This window comes from Cupressus sempervirens, chromosome 8 (genome assembly GCF_028749045.1).
Source record: "Cupressus sempervirens isolate cs-2001-9-10 chromosome 8, ASM2874904v1, whole genome shotgun sequence".
NCBI classification, from domain to species: Eukaryota; Viridiplantae; Streptophyta; class Pinopsida; order Cupressales; family Cupressaceae; genus Cupressus; species Cupressus sempervirens.
This window is the reverse complement of record NC_143125.1, coordinates 698,922,379-698,946,563: the sequence shown is the minus strand read 5'-3', so window position 1 is coordinate 698,946,563 and position 24,185 is coordinate 698,922,379.

The following is a 24,185-nucleotide window of genomic DNA, read 5'->3' as shown; positions in this document are numbered from 1 at the left end:
TGTGAAAGATACAAAGGCTGACCACACTTAGAAACATTGGAAGAATAAGTTGCAACAAGGATATTTACAAAGCTTAACTAAGTTCATTAGTGAGTACTAAGCAAGCTAGTTTGAGCTAAGTAGATTTCTAGTTAGTGCCAAACAAAAGAAAAATCTAGTGGATGCCAAGCAATACAGAAGGAGCCTAGTATGGTTACATGCTGAGCAAAGTAACAAGTGCCAAACATTAGTAAAACTTAGTGTATATCAAGTGAATCCACTATAGGTGCCGAGCATCAGTAAAATTTAGTTGATGCCAAGTAACACAGTATGTGTTGAGCACAAAAATTTCAATAGTGTCGAGCTGCTACATTATTGGAAAAGTCAAATATTCGCTAGGTCTAAGCTGATAAGTTTGTTACCTTGAATTTTGTGAACTAGTTGTAGGATAAGGATGATGAGCTAGTGGCACCGAATTTTATGTAAACCATTTTTGGGTGAATTCAAGAGGATTCTTCATGATGCTTATAGAAGGAACAAGATATAGGTTAGATTAAATGAATCCTACCTAATCCATTCAAAAAAAAATTAGAGGAGGGAATAATTGAGTGGGAAAAGCAGTTCTAGACTTCTATTTAAGAAGTCACAAGTCAAGAAGTAAGTAGAGCTATGGTGCCAAAATTGTGAAGTGGATAAAAGGTGTCAAGGATAAGACATCAAGAGGAGAAGGAAGAATAGAGCACTAAGACTCTATTTCAATAAGTGGTCAGAAAGAAGATTGTACTAGTACATTGAGCATGAAGACTCAAGGAGAAAAAGCTGCAAAGACTAAAAGCCAAGAAGATTATGAAGAGCTGAACTATGATCTAAAATCTACAAGTTAAGTTGTGAGTTGTATTAGGTCAAAATCCCTTGTTACTCTCTAACAATTATTCAAGCTAGGGAAAAATCTTATGGACTTAGGTTAGTCTAACAAACATTTCTAAATCCTTTAACATGGTGACATTCCAAGTGAATGTTCTAAAGTCCTCTAACTAGGCCTACTTCTAAGAGGGTGGTTAAAATATTTAACTAGGTCACATTTAATATTGTGTTGTAGCCTTTAATAGGGCAAAACTTTCATAGGGTATCACTTCAGAAGAGTGAGAATTGAGTAGCATGTTACTGGTGATTTTTCTCAAATTCAGTTTCCATGTAAATCATTGTGTTATGTGTTGATCTTTTATGTGTTATGCTTACATGTTGATTTACACTAACTTGCTAAGTAGGAAAGTTTAAACTTGGATACATGAATAGTTTTATAGGGTCAATTTACTTGATGAAAAAGTTTTAATTAAACATTTCAACCTTGAATAACTGATTCACCCCCCCTCTCAATTATTCTAAATCATTTATAATCATTGGTATCAAAGCCATTTGCTAATTTAGTTTAAAGGTACTAGAAGCAGGAAGATCAAGATGTCCAAGAGAGAAGTTCCCAAGCTCAATAAAGATAACTTCACTACATGGTAAAGATTAATGAAACTGCACCTTGGATCAATAGGTGATTATGTAAAAACCTCAATTGGAGTGGAACATGTAGATCCAACTTGATCCCTTATTGCAAATGATTTAAACAAAAGGAAGGAGCATAATTAGGCAATGCTGGAGATTGTCTCTACACTCAACTATTCTGAATTTGATGACACAAAAGGATGTGATTCTACATTCAAGATGTGGAAAGCCTTGTCAGATATCTATGAAGGAGATCAAAATGTTCAAAGAGAAAAAAGAGAAAGCCTCAAAGGAAAATTTGATGACATAAAAATGGAGAAAGGTGAGCCTCAAAGTAAAATTTGATGACATGAAAATGGAGAAAGGTGAGAATGCTTCTCAATATACCTCTAGAATGAAAGAAGTAGTAAGTGCAATAAAAAATTTGGGTGGTCATTTGGAAGATGACACTATCAATAGTAAATACTTAAGAACTTTCCTCCCCATCTATGCTATTAGAATTTTAGCCATCCAAGGACTAAGGTGTGTCCTAGGAAATTAGATAATTTTTGAAGGAATAGTAGGGAGACTCACTGCTTTTGAGTTGTCCAATTTTGATAACTATAGATCTAAGAGTCTTGAAACTACTTTCAAGGCTAAGCTATCAATGAAAGATACTAAGGAGGTGAAATCAAAGAAGAAGAGTAGAAAAGGAAAACATGGATCTAGTGATAGCAACATAGATGAGGAAGATGTGGAACAATCAGAAGTATTATTGGCTAGAAGATTCCATATAGGAAAAGGTAAATTCAAAGGTAAGTTTCCTATCATTTGTTTTAATTGCAATGAAGTAGGACATATTGCTGCAAGGTGTACACAGAAGAAGAACTACAAAGAAGGAAACAAGTACAAGAACAAAAGAGAAGATGATGCTAGAGATTACAAGGACAAAAGAAAAAGATGCTACATTGTTGAAGAGGATTCTAATGAAAATGATGATGAGGTATTCTATGTAGCCATGAGGGATGAATCAGATGAAGATGAAGCAATAGCACTGGTAACTTGTATGAACAAGAATGACAAATGGATCATAGATAGTGGATGCTCACATCACATGATAGGAGATAAAAGTAAGTTTATTATCTTTACTTAGTATGATAGAAATAGTGTTAGCTATGGAAATGATTCTCCATGTCAAATCAAATGAAAAGGCTCTATTAAACTTATAGAAAAAATTTCATGTGATAATACATACTATGTAGAAGGACTGAACTACATTTTGCTTAGTGTATCATAGTTAGGAAATATAGGCTACAAAGTAGAATTTGGAAACAAAACTACCAAAATCTATGAGACTAATGGAAATTTGATAGATAAAGGTGAACAAACTAGGAGTAATTTTTTTTACCTAGATATGGAAGATGCAACCTTTCTTATTGTTAGACTTGATGATGTTTGGTGTGGCAGAAAAGGTTGTGTCATGTTAATTTTGACAATTTGATTAGTATCAACAAAAAGAAGAAAGTCAGAGATTTGCCTAAGCTGAAGAAGCCTAAAAATACAATGTGTAAACAATGTCAACTAGGAAAGGTGACCAAGTCAAGTTTCAAAAGAAAAACCTACACTTCCAAAGAAGTACTAGAACTAGTGCATACTAACATATGTGGCCCAATAAAAGTGCAAAGCTACCAAGGAGATAGATACATAATCTTATTTGTGGATGACTACTCTAGGATGATGATTGCCATGTTCTTAAAGCAAAAATGTGATGTATTTCAAATGTTTAAGTGGTATTTGGCCAGGGTTGAGAAAGAAATAGGAAAGAGTCTAAAGTGCCTGAGATTAGATAGAGGAGGAGAATTTACATCAAAAAAATTTGAGACATTTTGCAATGTTAAAGGAATCAAGAGATAAACATCAGCACTAAGAACTCCACCATAGAATGACATTGCAAAAAGAAGGAATAGATTAGTAATAGACTATGCAAGAATATTAATGATTTAGAAAAATGTTTCTCTAAACTACTGGAGAGAAGTTGTAAGTACTATTATTTACACCTTGAATGGAGTACAAGTCAAGAAAGGTACAAATAAAATACCTTTTGAATTATGGTATGGTCATTCACCTAATGTAAAACATTTCAAAGTGTTTGGCTACAAATCCTATATTATTAAAGATAATAGAAATGGAAAGTTTGATGCAAAGAGTGATGAAGGAATATTCCTTGGATACTCCACTAGAAGTAAAGCATATAAGTGTTTGAATACTAACACTGACAAGATTGTAGAAAGTGAAAATATAAATTTTGATGAGCATGCAAAATTCCAAGTTGATGATTCTAAGAAACTAGAAGATTATAGATCTTTTGTATACTTCTATGAGGGAATACCAACTGAAGATGATGCTACCAATTAAGTTGGGAATCAACAAAAAAATTTAGTATCAACCAAGTCATAGCTAGTGAATGCTAAGATGCATTTAGAAGCTGAGTTGTAGACTAAAGAAAATGCACATTCTATTTCTAAAAATAGTATATGTAGAAGAGATGATAAAATACTTGAAAGTGATGTGCAAAGTGACTTTGAAGCTCTAGGACTAAACATGGGAAGAAGGAAAAAACCAAGACTATCTAGGTATGTGAGAAGACATCACCCTATAGAAAAAATCATTGGAGACAAGGAAGCTAGACCAATGACAAGGAACAAACTAAGGAATGAATCATGTCTACTAAGTAGGATTGAACCCAAAATAGTTAAAGATGCACTACAAGATGATAATTTTCATAAAGCCATGGAAGAAGAGATGGATTGGATTAAGAAGAAGAAAACTTGGACCCTAGTTCCAAGACTAGCTAATAAAAATGTAATTGGTACCAAATGGGTCTTTAGGAACAAATTTGATGAGAATGGTGAGATAATAAGAAACAAGGCTAGGCTAGTCTGCAAAGCCTATGCATAAGAAGAAGGACTGGACTATGGGGAGACATTTTTCCCTATTGCAAGAATGGAAAGAGTAGAAACACTACTTGCATATGCTACTTACAAATATTTCAAAGTATATTGAATGGATGTAAAATCTACTTTTTAAAATGGTATACTAGAAGAGGAAGTCTACATAGAACAACCTGAGGGATTTGTTGATGATAACAACAAGGATATGGTTTGAAAACTACATAAAGCACTCTATGGTTTGAAGCAAGCACCTAGAGCATGGTATGAGAGACTACATAAATACCTTGTGAAGATAGGATTTGAAAGAATAGATGTGATGCAAGACCATCTAGTAGTGTAAGGGCAATCCTATATCACCTGAAAATATGCTTAGAAATAGTTTTTGTTTAATGTGTTTTCATTTCTAGATACCCATTTAGGTCAAATAAAAGTTCCAACTCTCACAGTTTCACTATTAGTGTTTTGGGTTAGAGTTTTTAAGCACCTTGGGATACATGTCAATGCTAAAAAAAAGGACTATGCAATTGAGCCATAATTATTGTGAGTTAAAGGGTGTAAATTGGAGGGATGGTTATATTTGTAATTTAGAACAATCTAGAAAATGAATTAGGTCAAAAGGCTTCATGGTTAGAAAGCTATTGCATTTTTGGTTCTTGGAGACCTCCTAAGAGCACTTCAAAGTTAGATATGGGGCACTAAATGACCTCATATAGGGCCAAAAAATGGGATACAAGTGAATCTGGTCTAGAGGGATGTAGAGCACTTTGAGAGCTTTCCAAAAATGTAAACGATTTGTCAATTGTAGCTATGGTTCAAAAGTTATGCCTCCCGAAAGTTCGACTACCATTTTTGGATTTTTCTAATTTTACACTGACTTCTAATGTGATTTCTGGAACCTTCTATTTTTGTGGTGGATGCTTACTAGCATATTCTAGAATGTATTCCTAACCCTAAACCATTTGGGACTTATTTAAGATCATTTTTGGAATTGTAAAAGCAACACTTAGTGGAGTTAGAGAGAAGGTACTGTGTGGAGGATTTCTTTCTCTAGAATCATATTGTTGTAAGCCCATAGGGAAATTTTCATTGATAATCATATTTTCCCTTTTCCTATGTGTTCATTCTGGTCTTTAGTTGTGTATCCATCAAGATGACAACAACAACCTGTACATCAAGGCAACAAAAGGTAAAGACATTTTGATATCTAAAATATTTGTTGATGATATAATATTTGGAGGAAAAGATGCCCTATGCAAAGATTTTACTGATTAAATGAAACATGAGTTTGAGAGGTCAATGTTTAGAGAAATCAAATTCTTTTTTGGATTGCAAGTACATCAACTAAAGCATGGCATATTTGTGACCCAATCAAAATACATCAAGGAGATACTCAGGACATTTGGTCTAGAAGACTCAAAACCAGTTAGTACACCAATGGTAACTAGACATAAGTTATCCAAGAATGATGAGTCAGCTAAAGTGAATTAGACAATGTATAGATCAATAATTGCAAGGTTACAACATGTTGTACATATTAGACTAGACATTATATTGGTTGTTGGAATAGTGGCAAGATTTTCTGCTAACCCAAGAGAAAATCATCTGATGGTAGTAAAGAGAATATTGAGATATCTAAAAGGAACTGATAACTTTGGTTTATACTACAAGAGAAGTGAAAAGTTTAAGTTGAAAGCCTACACTGATATATATTGGGGAGGTAATATTGATGACAGAAAGAACACTAGTGGAGGAGCACTTTTCTTAGATAAAACATTATTACTTGGACTAGCAAAAAGTAAAGTTGTACCTGATAGTCCATAGCAAAAGCTAAATATGTTGCTACTACTATTAACTACACTAATATTGTATGGATCAAACATTTGTTGTAAGGTATGAAAGAAGAGGTAATTGAACCTATGATACTCTATTGTGATAATACAAGTGCCATAAACATATCAAAGAATCCTGTGATGCATGTCAAAACAAAGCATATTGCAATCAAGTATCACTATGTAAGAGAATTGGTGAAAGACAAACAAGGATGGAATATGTTAGTTCAAAAGAATAGATTACTAACATCTTTACAAAAGCTCTACCTAAAGATTATTTTGAGTATCTTAGAGGCAAGTTAGGGGTGATACCCCTATCCAAGGTTGTTTGAGAAAAAGAAAGATTACCTTGCATCAAATGAGTTGATTGTTGGCATATTAAAAATTGATGTAGAGAATATTTACTTTAGGATCATGCCTAAAGTAATCAAAAGTGTTGAAGTTCCAAATCAGTCACAAGCAAGGTGACAGAAGGAGAAATTTGAGTACCTGTAAATGCTACATTTGCATGATTAAGATGTAGAAACAATATGTCTTTAGCATTGTTGTCAAAGAGGGAGAAGCAACAAGAAACTAATCAAAAACATGCAATTGGATAGAGGGAGACGTAGGAAGAAACTAATCAAATCTACAAGATCAAATGGATAGAGAGAGAAGTAGCTAATACTAGAACATGATCAATGCATATAGAGGGAGTTAGGAGTAGTAGAAAGAAAAAGAATATTTAGATATGTAAAAGGAAATAGCAGCTTAGAGGGAGAAAATAGTATAGAAAAGAATCAATTAGAGGAATAGTAGAATAAAGAGGAAGGAGATAGTCTAACAAAGAATTTAGAAGGGAGTCATAAGTTAATTTATGTTGCTGATAGAATGAATAGTTTTGAATTAAGTTTTCTTTTTGGCATTTGATTTACTATTTTAACCTAGATAGCATTTTGATAACTTGGGTGATCAGTTTGGTTTTCCATCAATGCCAAAGAGGGAGATTGTTGAAAATTTGATTGAAAAGATCATTGTAAGAAGAAGATTGATTGCAAAAAAGGGAGATTGTTGGAAATCTAATTGAAAATGAATACTATCAAAGAGAGAGATTGTTGCAAAGAAGGAAGATGGTTGATAAAGAATGTTTTCAATCATTGTTTTTCATTAATGTCAAACCTACCATTTGTTGGAATGACAAATGCTTATAAGATCCAAATACTATCACTTAGTTGATTGATGAAGAGTATTTAATAAACAAGATGTAACAAGAGTACCTAAGGGAAAGGTTAAGTTATGATTTTGTAATGGAGTGCAAGGATTAGTTAAGACAATGGTTAAATGATGTATTGATAACATACTTAAAGATACAAAGGCTGACCACAGTTAGAAACATTGGAAGAATAAGTTGCAAAAGGATGTCTACAAAGTTTAACTAAGTTCATTAGTGACTACATAGCAAGCTAGTTCAAGCCAAGCAAATTTTCAATTAGTGCTAAGAAAAAGAAAAATATAGTGGATGCTAAGTGATAAAGAAGGAGTTGAGCGTGTTCAGGTGCCAAGAAAAGTAACAAGTGTCAAGCATTAATAAAACTTAGTGGATTCTGAGTGAATCCATAGTAGGTGTTCAGCATTAGTAAAATGTAGTTGATGCTAGGTAATATAGTATGTGTTGAGCATCAAAATTTCAATAATGCCAAAATGTTGCATTATTGGAAAAGTCAAAGATTCGCCAGATCTAAGCAAAAATTTTTGTTACCTTGAATTTTGTGAACCAGTTAGAGGATAAGGATGATGAGCTAGTGGCACAAAATTTTATGTAAGCTATTTTTGGGTGAATTTAAGATGATTCTTCATGATGTTTCTAGAAAGAACAAGATATGGGTTAGATTCAATGAATCCTACCTAATCCATTTGAACTGAAATTAAAGGATGGAAGAATCAAGTAGGAAAAGCAATTTTAGACTTCTATTTAAGGAGTCATAGGCCAAGATGCAAATAGAGCTAGGGTGCCAAAATTGCAAAGTGGCTAAAAGGTGTCAAGGAGAAGACATCAAGAGGAGAAAGAAGAATAGAGCACTAAGACTCTACTTCAATAAGTGGTCAAAAAGAAGATTGCACTAGTGCATCGAGCATGAAGACTCAAGGAAAAAAAGCTTGAAAGGAGAACAAGCTGTTAGAGCTGTAGAGACTGAAAGCTAGGAAAATTATGAAGAGCTAAACTATGATCTAAAATCTACAAGTTAAATTATGAGTTATATCAAGTCAAAAGCCCTTATTGTTACTCTCTAACAATTGTTCATGCTAGGGTAAAATCTTATGGACTTAGGTTGGTCTAACCACCATTTGTAAATTCTTTAACAGGGTGATATTCTAAGTGAATGTTCTAAAGTCCTCTAAGAAGGCTCACTTCTAATAGGGTGGTTAAATACTTTAACCAATCACATTTAATAGTGTGTTGTAGCCTTTAACAAAGTAGTCCTTTCATAGGCATCACTTTAGAAGAGTGAGAATTGAGTAGCATGTTACTGGTGTTTTTTCCCAAATTGAGTTTCCTTGTAAATCACTATATTATGTGTTGATCTTTCATGTGTTATTCTTACATGTTGATTTATAGCAACTTTCTAATTTACATGAATAGTTTTATAGGTTCAATGTACTTGATGAAAAAGTTTTAATTGGACATTTGGACCTAGAATAATTGATTCACCCCCCCTCTTAGTTATTCTAAATAATTTGTAACAAAGATCACACCTCCTAATGCTCCTATTGCTACTATTGATCTAGTTCTAGCCATAGATGCTTCTGATTTAGTCCAGTAGGAAACACCATGTCTTCCTACTTTAGCTTCATGGGATGACTTCCTTCTAGATATTGGAGAGTTGTTTGTGGAGTCTCATATTGAAGATGTGGGAGTCATTATCAATGATATGTGTCTTCTTTTGATTGAGATGAATACTTCATCCATTGCCACAATGATAGGTTCATGTACTTCAGCACAACAAGGTACACCTTGTTTTCTAGCTCTAGCATTAGTGGATGACTTCATTATAGATAATTCAATTTTTTTCTTGGAGTCACACAGAAAATTTGGGAGACATGATCTACATCTTCTCTTTGATGAAGTAGAATCTTCTTCAGTTGTCACAAGGGATCATTCTAACCCTCCTATGCATTCTTTATATGATCAATTTTCACTGGTTGATATGATTGTGGATCCTTATGTACAATAGTTGCAGGAGGTCTCTTTCTAATTTGAGAAGATAGTTTGTTCTTTGGGAGATGTTCTATATCCATCCTTGCTAGATCTGCACTCATTCTTTTTAGCATTATTAGAAGGGGCGACTATCAGCATCGACATAGGGATAGTTGAGTAGGTTGTAGAGGTACCATTCATCTTCAAGATTCTTTCTACACATAGGGGAAGCATCTCACTTGTACCTTTGCCATTTTTTTTTCCAAAATAGAGGAACATTATTCAACAGTCACATGGATCAGCTTCTATATTAGAGTAGCTCTCACTGATCGAAACTCTACATTTAGGGGGGGCTACCTTTTATCCTTCTTCTATTTTATGGGTGTGACTTTTTCCTCTTATTGGGTTTTATCCTTTTTATACTTCTCTTTTATATATACTTGATGTATGTCGTAATGGGGGGTCTTGATTACTCTATCCATCCATGCATCTTGATTTTTCTTCTCTCTTTTTGGAGTAGGGTTTTTCCCGTGAGGTTTTCCCTTCCCCTTCTCTTTATGAGAGATTTCATTGTATTATGTTATGTATATGGGTACCTAACATGGCCTAGTAGCTAGGACCCATCATGCATTTTCATCCTAGCTTTTGTAAGCTTAAGTTCATTCCCCTAAGTTGCACTTAAGGGGGGGTGTTGGTGTAAATAGATATTTACTATTTACACTTTTCTTAAGTTTACTTAGGTCAATATATTATTTTATTATTTCTTAGGTTGACACTTAGGAGTTTCTGTACTCATATGAGTTGTCATGTTGACAACACTAGAGTAAGTAACTCGAATTCAACACATGGTGTCTATAACACTAGAGTTTTCTTAATTAACTGAGTTCTCATGTAGACAACACAGTTATTCACACTCTTATTTTAGCACATGGTGTCTACAACATAATTTTGTGTACTACACCTTTGTAGGCTTATCCTCTCATCATCACACTTACTCTTGTGCTTAATGGAGAATAATCCGCTTTTGGTGGACATGTACTTGGTTTTAAGACTTATCAGTATGTTGATTTCTGGGCATTCTAGAAGCATTCCAGAGGCCTTTATATTCAAGAACTCCTAGTGTGTATGTATATATGATAGAACATTGAATAAAAATAAAGCAATTTTGGATATTTTTATTTTGATCATACCTTGTTTGTCTACTATTGTGCTTGTGCTTGAGTTCCTTGATCTTGGGTGATTTTTCCCTAAGGAAATTTTTTACATGGTATCAAAGCTATACCAAATTCTTACACCAACTTTCATTATCCAAAGCATCTTTCACTGATCTAGGTTCAAATTTAGTAAGAAAATATATACCTTTCATTTTTTTTGTTGTTATTTTACTATCTAACTTGTCTCCAATTATTTAATCAAGTGCATGGTTCCTTCTAACATATCTTGCTAACATAGGTACGTTAGATTTAGAACTTGTTCCACTAGCCTCTGAATGATCTTCTATATCAAGCTTAGGTCCCACTGTCTATGAATCAGGTCCTTTAGACTCAATTTTCTCTGGAAAGAACTTGGTAGCTTCTGATTGTGACTCTAGTCCTTCACACTATGTGTCAAGTTATACTCGTTGCAACTTGGTACCCTTTAGAGCTATTGGGGACTCAAGAGTTAAAGTCTATTGACTTCCAATTAGATTTGGCAATGTATTAGGTTCATAGTAGAAAAACTTTCTATATACCTAAGGTTCTTTGCTACTCTCTTCTTCACTCTTTTCTACCAACTCATCAATTCTCACATGTGCACTTTCTTTGATTTTAGAAGTGGATAAATTCAAACATTTATATGTTTGACTTCTATAGGAGTATCCTAAAAATATGTCTTCATCACCTTTGACATCAAATTTACCTTTCCTAGATTCCTTCAACATATAACATTTGCTATCAAATACTTTCAAGTAACTTACATTAGGTTTTTAGCCATACCATAGTTCATAAAAAGTTTGATTTAATTCTTTCTTCAATTGTACTCTATTCAAGGTATGCACTGCAGTACTAATTGCTTCCTTCCAGTATTTGATTGCAACACTTATTTCTATCATCAATGTTCTTGCACAATCCATGATGGATCTATTCCTACTTTTAGCTATACCATTTTATTGTGGTGTACCATGGGCTGATACTTGTCTCTTAATTCCTTTTTCATTGTAGAATTCATTAAACTCATTGGAAATGAATTCACAATTTTTGTCTAACCTCAAACACTTCAGCTTCTTTCTAGTTTCTTTCTCTACTCTTTCTAGACACCACTTAAAGTTTTGAAATGCTTCAAACTTATCTTTTAGATAAATTATGGTCATCATTTTAGAATAATCATAAAAAAAAAGAATAAAATAATTATCTCCATTGTAGCTCTCTATTCCAATTGGTCCACATAAATTTGTATGAACTAGCTCCAAGACTTCTTTAGAATGATACTTCTTTCTTTTGAAACTTGTTTTGTCCATCTTACCAATTTGACAATTTTTACATAGGCCCATATCAAGTTACCTCAGACTAGGAATAGGTCTCACTCTTTTGTTCTCTCTTATCTTAATTAGATTATTAAAGTTCACATGACATAGCCTTATATGACATAACCATCTTTCTTCTACTTGAGCAATGAAACATGAACTTTCACTAAGATCTAGGTAGAATAGGTTACCTTTTGTTTGTTTACTAGACCCAACCAAATTTCCTTTTCTATCAAATAGCTTGGCCTTCCCATTCATGAATTCTATCTTGAATCAAATGTTATTCAGCTACGCCACACTCAATAGATTATGATTTAGTCCTTCAACCCAATAAGAATTATCACATCTAAGTTCATTAATTAGTGAGATACAACATTTTCCATTTATGCAACATGGTTAATTGTTTTCAAATATCACACTTCCACCATCATAATATTCCATATATTCAAACTTTGTTTTGTCACCAGTCATATGATGTAAGTAACCACTATAAATAATCCATGTATCATTTTTTCTAACATGAGAGATAAGTTTCATTTTATGTCCTTCATCATCATATTCATCTTTTACAGCAATATAAACCATTTTATCATCTTCACCAATATCTAAATCTTTAGCCATAAAACAAGATTTCTTACCTTTATCCTTGTAGTTCTTGAAATCCTTCTTACCTTTTTACTTGTTCTTATTCTTTTCATCTTTTTCTTCTCTATTTGGACATCTTGTAGCAATGTGCCCAACTCCTTCACAAGAGAAACAAATCAAAGGACTTTTAACTTTTTACTTTCCTTTATCTTTGGGATATCTTCTTGCAAGCAATGCTTTAATGGCTTCAAGATCAATGTCATAACTATCTTCCTCTTCACTTTTAGATTGTTTTCTTTTAGGCTTTTTAGCTTTCTTCTTGAGTGATTCCTTGGCTTCAAATTTACACTCAAGACTTCTAGAACTAGGATTATAGTTATCATAGTTATCTAGTTCAAATGTAGTCAATCTTCTAACTAGAGCATCCAAAGTTATCTTGTTATTTGGATCACATCTCACCTCTTGAATAGAAGACACTTTGATTGCATAGATAGGAAGAAGGGTTTGAAGTACCTTTCTTATCACTATTACATCTTCAATTGTTCCTCTAGAGACATTGATAGCACTGACACTAGCTTTGATTCTCTCAACATATTTTTCAATGTTTTCATTCTCTCTCATTTTCATCTAATCAAACTGACCTCTCAAGATTTTTTCCTTAGTTCTTTTCATGTTATCATCACATCCATAGATATCCTTCAATTTGGTCCATATGTCATGAGCAGTAGCACATCCTTTTACCTCATCAAACTTAGCATAGTTAAGAGTTAATACAATGTCAATCATCATGATGTTATGATTTTTCTTTTTAGCAATCTCCTCTATAGTTAGTGTTCTACTAGGAGCCTTGTAAGCATTTTCCAAGTATTTGAAACCTGAATCACTGATGGTTTCCAAGTGCAAATTCATAAGTTCTTGCCATGGTTGGAAGTTATCTCTGTTTAGCTTGGGAATCTCTCTTCTATAAGAAATCCTGATCTTTAGCTTAGGTCCTTGAAACTTTCTTTGCAAGCACTAAGAGGCTTTGATACCAATTGTTAGAAATATAAGAGGAGTAACTAAGAGGGGAGGGGTTAATAAATTACCACTAAGATAAATCCCAGATCCCTTAGATGTCAACACAAAACATAAACTTCACTAAAAATACTAATGCTCAGTAACATAAGCACTCGGTTGACACTAGTAAATTTTCTATAACTTAGAAAATGCTTAACATTCAAATCTTAAGATATTATCTATGATTAACCTTACTTAACTTAGTTTCATACACATCAAAGAAATAGCATGAACACAAGTGACACCAAGATTTAATGTGCAAACCCAATTTGAGAAATACCACCAATTGCAACTAGTTATAATTGATTTTCACTCTTATAAAGTGAGTGTTGTTAGGAGACAACCCTATTAAAGGTTACAAAATATAGTTTTAGATGTGACCCTATTAGAGGATTTAATCACCTTGTTAGGAATGTCCTTGTTAGAGCTCATTAGACACTTCAATCTAGACATGCCACCTTACTAGAGGATTTACAAATTGTTGTTAAGCCAACTCTGTTAAGAGATTTATATTGCTGCTAAAATGGTTAGAGAGTAACAATGAGATGACCTAATTTATGATGCAACTGAATAGGTGATTACAAATCTCAATTCTAGTTTTTATATTTGATCCTTTATGATCAAATGTATCTTTGCAGCTCCACAAGGATATTCTGCTTATCCTTCTGATTCCCTTCCTCTAGGAATTTTCAAATCTTTTATTCACTTTTACATATTCAATCCTCAACTTGACCTTTTATTTGTATCATAAAAATTATCAAGTTGGCTTGAATAAAACTTAGAATACTTAATATTCATCTCCTTATTCAACTAGAACTAACAAACAAAACTATTGAACTTAATATGCCGAAATAAAAAAAATCCTTAATTAGTTGACCGTGCTTAGTAGACACTAACCCAGAAATGATTTTCATATGTTAACCAAGTGAACTTGGTTAAAACTACATTTTTTACAAAGTTCCTTCATAACTGAGTGAGCTTGGTTAACACTAGTTCAATCCAACTTTTCCTTCATTAACTAAGTAAGCTCAGTTAACACTCAACTTCTTTTAACTTCTCTTTGTCACTCGAGTGAACTCAGTAGACACTATTTTTTGAGCTTGGAAAACTCTGGAATGCTCGTCAGACATAGGAAACTATCTTCAATTCCCAAGTGAGCTTGACATATATTGATTGGCAAAGATATGACATTTTGTTTAACATCAAAGATAATGCACAATTAACCAATTATTTTCAACATCAGTACATAGCTCAAAAATGTACCCCACTTACACCATTGGAAAGCTAATCAAATTGTTTATCTCCAAATTTTAAGAGACATGACTCTTGGAGGATTTCAGGGCCCAAAAATGGTCCGAAGGCCTCCAAAAATGAAAAATACTAAAATTTAGAAAATAATAGAAAAATAAATTTTGATATTTTCCCATTTCTACTTTTGTCAACTCCTCTAGATCATCATGGACCATGTTTTGATCATGTAGTGAATTTTCTCATTCTATTTATCTAATTTATGTGTTGTGTTTAATTTTTTGGAATTTTTTGTATAAGTGAAAACCCATTTCATTTTAGCATTTTGTTAGTTCAAATGTGTGATTTCTATTAGGAATAAGGTGTCTCAACCTTGGATAATTCCTATTCTTATTATTTTTTTTGTAAAATTTTCTTCTTGCAAATAATGTTGATGTGTCGGCATCTTGAATTGGGTATAAGGAGATCATAGTTAAAATGGTTATGATGGATTACTATGACATGTAAGAGCTATGTTAGGAGGATTCAATGACAGGTGAAGACATGTGGTAATTGATAAATTTGAGTACTGTACACTCTACCCAAATAGTGAAATTTTTTTTAGGGTTCCTATTTTCTCAGAGAATGGTAAAACCCTAATACGGTTACCTTTGGGAGTAACCCTAAAAGTGAAGCATATGTAATAAGCATTTTTAGGGTTGCAAAGAGGAGGTATGTGAAAAAGTGTATTGTTGGTACTATGAGTTGCTACTAGAGTCTTTTGTTTTCACTGTTGAACTTGCATTGTGAGTGTATTGTAACCTTGTGTTGAACATAATACATTGTATAAGTTTTGGAGGGGTGGGGTTGTTTTATCAAAAGGTTTTTCCCCACCAAAAAATCTTTGTGTTATGTGTTTCTTTCTCTATCTAGTTTCTTTATGCCTGCTTGGCTGAAATATTGTTGTTCACATGATATTGAATATGTAAGTGTAAAAGATTTTAATAGGATTTGCACCATACTTCTCTTAAGAGATTAGTGTAGGAAGCTATTTTTTCACTTGATTTTCCTTACAATTTCTTGGAAGGTAGATTAGAGTTAAGAATAGTGTATTTGAGTGTTTCATTAATGTGTAGTGCATTAATAAGAAGAGTTAGTAACCAAGTTTCAATCTAGTGCATCACCCCCTTTCCATTTCAACATTTACATTTATCCATTTCCTTCTCCCTTTTCCTCTCAAGTTTTATCTTAGATGTGTCATGATTGTAAGGAAGCCAACCTTGTCTTGAGATTCAACCTCAGAGTGCAATTCCCACACTTGGAGATTATTTACATGTTACACAAGGTTGTTTAGGGATAACACATTGACTAGGGGTGCAAACTTTTGTGTTAATAGTAAGGTTGGATCTCAGATCTGCATTCTTAGACTTCAAATCTGATTTGATTTTATCATCATCAATTTTCAAGCATAACATTAGATCTATAATCTTAAGTTCATGCTTCAAGATCTCATTTTATTTCTTCACTCTAGAAACTTAATCACTTTCCTTGATCTAAACTTTAGGCTCTTTCTTGGATTTTAGATGATCTATTTTATCTTTTATCTTTCTTATGTAGTCTTTAACATCTACATATCTTTCTTTGAAAACATCTATTTCTTTAATGAAAATATCAATATACTCAAGAGCTTCTTTTAGGTTCTTCTGTAACTGCTCAATATACATAAGGATATAACTTAAGCTATTAAGCCTCTTCTAAGTAACTATGCTTTGATACAGATTATTAGAAATAAGAAATACAAATAGGGGAGGGGGTTGAATCAATATTTCACAAACTCTAGCCCAAACTTGAATATTATTAACAATCTTATAAGATGCATAAGAATGTAAACTAACTATGATGAAAAGTAAACATAACTATGAAATAAGAAAATCATAACACCATATTTTTTTAACTAGGGAAACCCTAACCATGGAAAACCTTGATGGGGATTGTACCCACAAAAGGATCCACTAATCAAAAGTATCTTGTGAAAGATATTGACTCAGTTAAGAGTCTAATACATATATATAGTGTCTCAGTCCTTTTTTTAAGCCTCAACACTATTAGGAGTTATTATATACAAATTCAAAATATATGAAAGATGAGCCCATTGCCCAAACATGCAATATACAATATAGTTCCTCCAGTACAAAGAGATAGATACAAGAATCTCTTTATGACTGCTAATGTCCTGCATATCTGATATTGTCTTTGTTTCTCATCAAAAAATTTAAATTTCTCTAATCATACATTATAATTCACATCACATATCATAACATCAATATTGCATTATACCACAATCACTTACACTTATTTCACATTTACAATCTTTCCTTTATACCTTGTCAATTATAAATTATTAGCCTAGTTGACCTTCATGTATACACTTTACAAAATAAAAAATTAATGTTTCCTAACTTAAGGTTAACATCTAGGATGCCATACCTAATTAGTTAAGTAATTATTTCATGACCAAAATAATTCCTTAACTTAAAATACCTATTACTCTATCTTGCTCTTTTATGCCTATATACTAATATAATAGGTAATCTATCCATATCTTTATCTGTATTGACTTGCACATTCACATACATCATCATCATGATGTTAGGTATCCATACCTAACTCCACACATGTCCAAGATATGCCTGTGAAGCTCTCCAACCAAAACACTATTTTTTCTTCCAAATAAATTGTATGATACTTAGACAATTTTCTAAGTACAATTGTCATGCCTTCATTTTCATGATCTACCCTCTTCACACAACTGATATGTTTCCATAAATGACAACATCAAATAGTCTAACCTAGCCAATTTTTAACAAAATTTACATTTATTTTCCCATTATATCTACCACACCATTTGGTATGTGGAAAGGGTAGGTAGATATTGAACGATTCATACACTCCCATAGATAAGAATGGGAGGAAAATATTTCTTTTTGAGAATGCATAATATTGACACAAGGATAACAAGTGAAGGACTTACAAAAAAATGGAAAGATATATTACCATTGGATGATAAGTGAGAAGTAACAAAAAAAGGTGATGAGTGGATAACCACTCAAGGAAATGGTCTAATATTAAAAAGACTTAAGGAATCATGCAAGAAAAACAAGAAATCAAGTTATTTCTTTAAAATGGGAAAATCTCACATTGAAGGCCAAAATTATAGGAGAATCTAAAATATTATGGTGATAAGAACCAATTAAAATATAAGAGGATAACGATATTATGAAATTAGATAATAAGAATATAACAAGAAGAAAGGGAATCTTGGAGAGATGTTATGGTGTCAAGATAAATTAAAATTATCAATATTAAACATTGATAGTAGTGGATAAGATTAGTGATAAGGGTACAACTTGACACAAAATAAACATAAAAAGGGAACTTATGTTATCTTAAATGAGAGGCTAAAACATGAATTACCAAAAAAAATAGACCCAACTACATGCCCAATATTATCAGATTCTAGAGAAAAACCCTTCTCAGAATATCTTTTCCCAAACCCCACCAAACACTACATTTACACCTCAGAAATGGGCCTTAAGTAGCATGTATTAGTTTTAGAGTTAGGAATATAATTAGATTTTGACATTTGGTAGCTAGTGTCAAAATAGAGGTTCTATAATTCAATTAGAAGTTCGTACAAAAATAGAAGGTTCTAGAAAAAGTAGTTCAACTTACAAGAGGCCTAAATTTTGATTTGGGACTTTGATTGATGAATTATATACATTTTCAAAACTCTCTTTGAGAACTCTATAGCCCTATGGGCTAGCTATGGATACCCCAATTTTTTGAGGTCATACAAAGTATTTTAGTGCCTCAAATCTAACTCCAAAGCATTTATAGCAGGTCTCCAAGAAACTAAAAACAACCATAACTTTTAAACTATGAAAAATTTAACATGATCCTTTTTGTGGAGCACTTAAAATTAAAATTTAAACCTTCCCTCCAACTCACACACTCTAACCCTTCATAACTATGGTTTTATAAAAGAACCTATTTTTTTGCATTTGCCCATATCTTGAGGTGTACAAAATACTAATCTAGAAAAGTAATAATGGAAATTAGAGAGTTAGAGTCTCTATTTTCTGAGATCAATATCAAAAAATGCAAATACATCAAACAAAAACTACTAGTAAATATATTTTTGGGTGATATAGGATTGTTGTTCAATTGTTGGATGCTTCTAAATTAGACACTAGGGGTAATTTGAAAAGTAACCTAGTCACTTCTCAGCTAGTTGAAAAAAACCAAAAAGTTGAACCTTTGATTTAGGTAACCAAGTTGAGTCTTCCATAGGTTGTCCTTTCCAATTCACAAGATACTCCTTAAACTCTATGTTTATAGTACTCCTTCCTATATGAGTATCTATGATTTCTTCAATCTCCTCCTGCTAAGAGGTAGGGATTGGACATTGCTAAAATAATGGTTCCTCATCTATACCATATTATTGATACTTTGTTAAATATACAACATTCAAAATAGGAGAAACATAGATTCCATCTAGAAGATCCACCTCATATGCATTCCATGAATTACATGCCTTTAAAGCCATATAGGGACCAAATTTCTTCATCTTCAACTTATTGTAGGCACCCAGTGGAAATAGTTATTTTCTCAAGTAAACCATAAGATAATCCCCAACTTGGAACTCCTTATGCCTCATCTTTTATCTTCCCTAGTCTTATACTTCATGTTTATTTTGGTGATATGCTCATGCACTTCTTCATGTAGGTTCTTGACATGTTCAATAAAGTTCTCTACCTTAGCACTAGTCCTACCTCCTTTCTCCATCTTCCTCAATTCTGGTGTAGTCCTTGAACTAATTCCATACAAAATTTGAAATGGTAATCTAGCAATACTTCTTTTCAAATAATTATTTTAAGAAAATTCTTCTTACAAAAGAGTCAAATCTCATTCCTTAGTATTATCACCTACTAAATACCTCAGCATATAGCCTAGACTTCCATTCACTACTTCATCTTTCCCATCAATTTGTGAATGATATCTAGAACTAAACTTTAAATTCTTCCACAAGGTTGTTTAAAAAAACCCAACAAACTATGTATCCCAATATAATGTTATACTCTTTGGAAGATCATGTAATCTCACCATCTCTTTGAAAAACCAATCTGCAATGTGAACCACATCATGGTTTTTGTGGAAAGGAATAAAATGAGCCATCTTCAAACACCTATCAACCACCAAAAATATAATGAATCATTAGCTCTTTGTGTCCTTGGAAAAAAGAACAAAATCCTGTCATGCCCAAACTACAAGGGCAAAAACACACTCCAAAATTTGTTTTGAATAATAATAATTAATTAAACATGCACTAAGTCTGAAATGATTGATAAAGGTTTAGTATAGTTTCTCTACATTACGTCTTAAGATTATAAACATGAGGACGATAACATCAATAAGATTTTGAAACTTTCATTATTAGATGGATATCGATAAACTTATGTTCTTACATTAACTATCAATAATAAGAAATAATTATTATAAATGGCAATGTAAATGTATTCGAGTTTAGATTCATTGAAAGATATCTAATCAAGGACAACTATAAATCTCTAAAAAAATATTGAGTGATAATCTAACCGATATTGTAAGGCCACTTTTAAGAAAAACAAATTAACTAAAATTGAAACTGAATATATATATATATATATATATCTAAAGTTTATTAACTTTAAACATTTCAACTATCTTAACATAACAATTAACCATCTAATCTTACTAAATTTAAATTTCATTTACTAACAACTAACTAAATCTAATACGTACTAATTAAATATAAATCAATAATACATTAAAACTAGTTAAAAGAAAACATTTGAAGAGAACTATATTTCTACAAGTTAAATGATGATAGAACCTATAATTCAACATGATACACAATTTATAACAAAATTAAACTTACCCTTATTATTCTAGTAAGATCACCATTCTATTAATGCCAAATTAAAACTATAATTGCTACTAAAATATAATAAAATGTATATCTATAAAAAAAAAATACTAACTAATTAAAAACCTAAACTATATTACATTTAATATTCATTTGATACTAAACTAACTTAATTTGATATAACATAACTAAATGATAATAAAAATAACTTCAACATACTATTAACTTAAAACTTTAGCAAATTAAACTAATTATACTTTAACAACTTAAAACTTTGCATTTTTAAACTAACAATTTAAAATTTAAAAAATAACAATATCTATAAAGAAACTAAACTAAACTAATAAAATAACTTAAAATTTAAAACTAACTAATTAATTTAAAAACTGAACAAAACACTAAAATCATAACTTAATCTAACTACTTACAACAGGAATTTAAACTAATACTACTAGAGAACACATATAAATTTTAAACAAGAAACTTTAACTATATTAATAACTAAACTAATTTATATCTTACTAACTTTAAAAAAAACTTAATATAGTCAATAGATAACTTAACAAAATACTAACCTACATTACTAACTACCCTAAACCCTACCATCTATACTCTACTCTCCCCAAACGATGTGACCCACATCACATCCCCGCCCCCCCCAATCCAAACTTTCCCAATAGTCTACGCAAGTGCTTGTCCGAAAGGACATGCGCCTTCTAAGCACTGCCCTTTGGACAGTGCTCTGCCCAAAGCAAGGCAGGCGTAGACCAGGACTAAGGAGATAATATGCGCAGGCCAAGTTGGCAGGTGACAAAATTTGCAAGAAGATTTTAACAAATTAAAAACCTTTCCATGGCCAGCAACCAATAATGAAGGAGATAGAGAGTGACGTCATCCCATGTGATGACCAGAGACTTTGCAAACAAACTCATTAAAGAGCATCATGAAATCTGACGTCCCCCAAGGTGATGGAAAATGCATTGAAGCCATAAAGTTTTATAGTTGAAGAAAGACAACAATATGCATTAAATTATTTTTAATTTTCAAAAGTAATTGATTTATTTTCCTTTTTATATGAATTAATATTAGATTTTAATTGTAAAACAAAGGAATTTTACATGGAATATTCTCTGTGGCAAAAGAGGGAATTAAATTTTCTTCCCATACATTTTCCAGAGAGGTTTTTCACTCCTAGAGTTGCACATTTGCATTTGGAAGTAGTTTTGACTAAGTATTTGCCATGATATGAATTTATTGAGAAGGAACAACATAGGAATTTATCAATTCTATAGTCACATTTATTCCCTATCAACAAGCATATTAACAAAAAGCTCATAAGGATATAATTTCTTTAGACTTCCATCTCATAATTCATGTTGCTATCTATTTATCATACATCAAGATGTATGTTCTTATTTATTTTGAAAGCAATGAAATACCAAAATCTCTTAATCAAATTGATTTTTGATCTTAATGAACTTAACAAGGAATATGATCCTATATTCAGAATTTCAAAAGGTGATGGGTAATTCTTAATAAAATTTAATTGTGTTTTGAATGGAACTTAACAATGAAAGAGATAACTTGGTGGCCTCAAGAAGGATTATTATTTCATGTCAATACTCCAAACATCGAATTGAAAACTCAACACATCAATTTGCCTTTCATTACCATGATTGAAAAACTTGCAAATTTTATAATTCAAGACATCATCTATCATCCTATTTTCTCACTTACATAACCCAAATTAGAAATCACAAGAAGACACTGCAAGGTAGATTTCAAAATCTTTTTTTTTTTCTTTACTATTATGCATCCTGGTTCAAGGCTCCATCGGGAAAGAACCAGTAAGAAAACTCGATGTCGTTGCCAATCATTCACAATATAAAATTTACAAATGATTACATAAAATTTACAATTCAATGATAATCTGATGAAACTTCTTCTCAAGGCTTTCTTCTTTTCACTTCAAATCTTCATGGAAACACAAGGAGAACAAGGCTGACCCAAGGTAATTCAACACAACACAAAGACACATTTTAACACACACCCATCCTGGTTTAACACAATAGATCCATTCATAGGACCTTATTAGGGGGGGAGGTGGATTTTCCCAATGGGAGATGTCAATCACCATACCTTAACATAGCCCTTTCGGGGCTAAAATCTTAGGAACTTTCTTTGTTCCACAAATGCCCTTTTGGGGCCAATCCAACAAGGATTTTCTCTCCTTTCCATACTCAAGATTTCACAATATCAACAAGGTATGTGATGACTGGTAGGGGCCCATACACCCTACCCTTTTTCCCTCCTCTCACCATGAAAGGAGACTCTGCACCATTGAGGTCCAACTAAAGCCCTACCCCCACATGGCCACTTCTTCCCTATCCAAGGGTGAGTAATGCCAAATACACCCCATGAAAACCCCTCAATACAATACATCAAGATATACAAGGAAGAATCCAAGAACAACACAAAATAAAAACCCTCCAAATCAACCCAACATACACGCAAGCAACAATTAGCAATACAACACCATATGAAAGGATAAGCATGATCAAACATGGAGAAAAAAAAATACAAGGCCAAGAATCCTACCTTCAACAATGAGTGATGGTAACAATGGAGGTTTGAGAAGAGCTTATCCTTTTCTTTCTTCCATCCCCAACTATCTTCCAAACTTCCTCTAAAAGTAGAGATTGGGTAACAACCTCCACAAGTCCAAGAAGGGCCTCTAAATAAGCCTCTAACTCAACCACCCAAAAGGAGTAATAACTTCTCCCACCCACTAGCAGTTCTAGAAACTCCTAACTCAACCCACACTATGGTTAGACACTAAAAGGAGGTGGGGTAAGACAACTCATGATGACCACAAGCAATTTTCGCACAAAGGCAAAAAGGGACTTTTTGGGTGACCTCAAAAGTCAACAAAAGGGGCTTAGGGGTTGGAAAAGACCCCTAACCCATACCCATACCCTTTGGGTAGAATAATTTTATGATTTAAAGCCTTAGGAATGGGTTAAGAGCCAAACAAAAGATAGGAAATATTCAGGAACAACTAAACAATTCTAACAAAGAAGATTAAGCACTAATCTGGATTAGGGTGACTAAACATGATTAAGAATCCAAAAGAAAACTGACACTAACTAAACCAATCTTGGGTCCAAAGGTTAAACAACTAACCCTAACAGCACACTGAAGCACATAACCAATTTACGAGTGTCAAGTGACACTAATAGAGCATAATTACGAAACATTAACATTTACTGAACACAAAAAGATACATACAAACATCTCACAAAACAATACTTCAATTATGAACAACAAGGTTTCCAAATTTAACACATGAAGTTTAGTTATGTTCCTCCGTCAGTTTCCTCGACTACAATATCTGCACACTCATTGCACACATCAGTAGTCCCGAAAATCACATATACATATA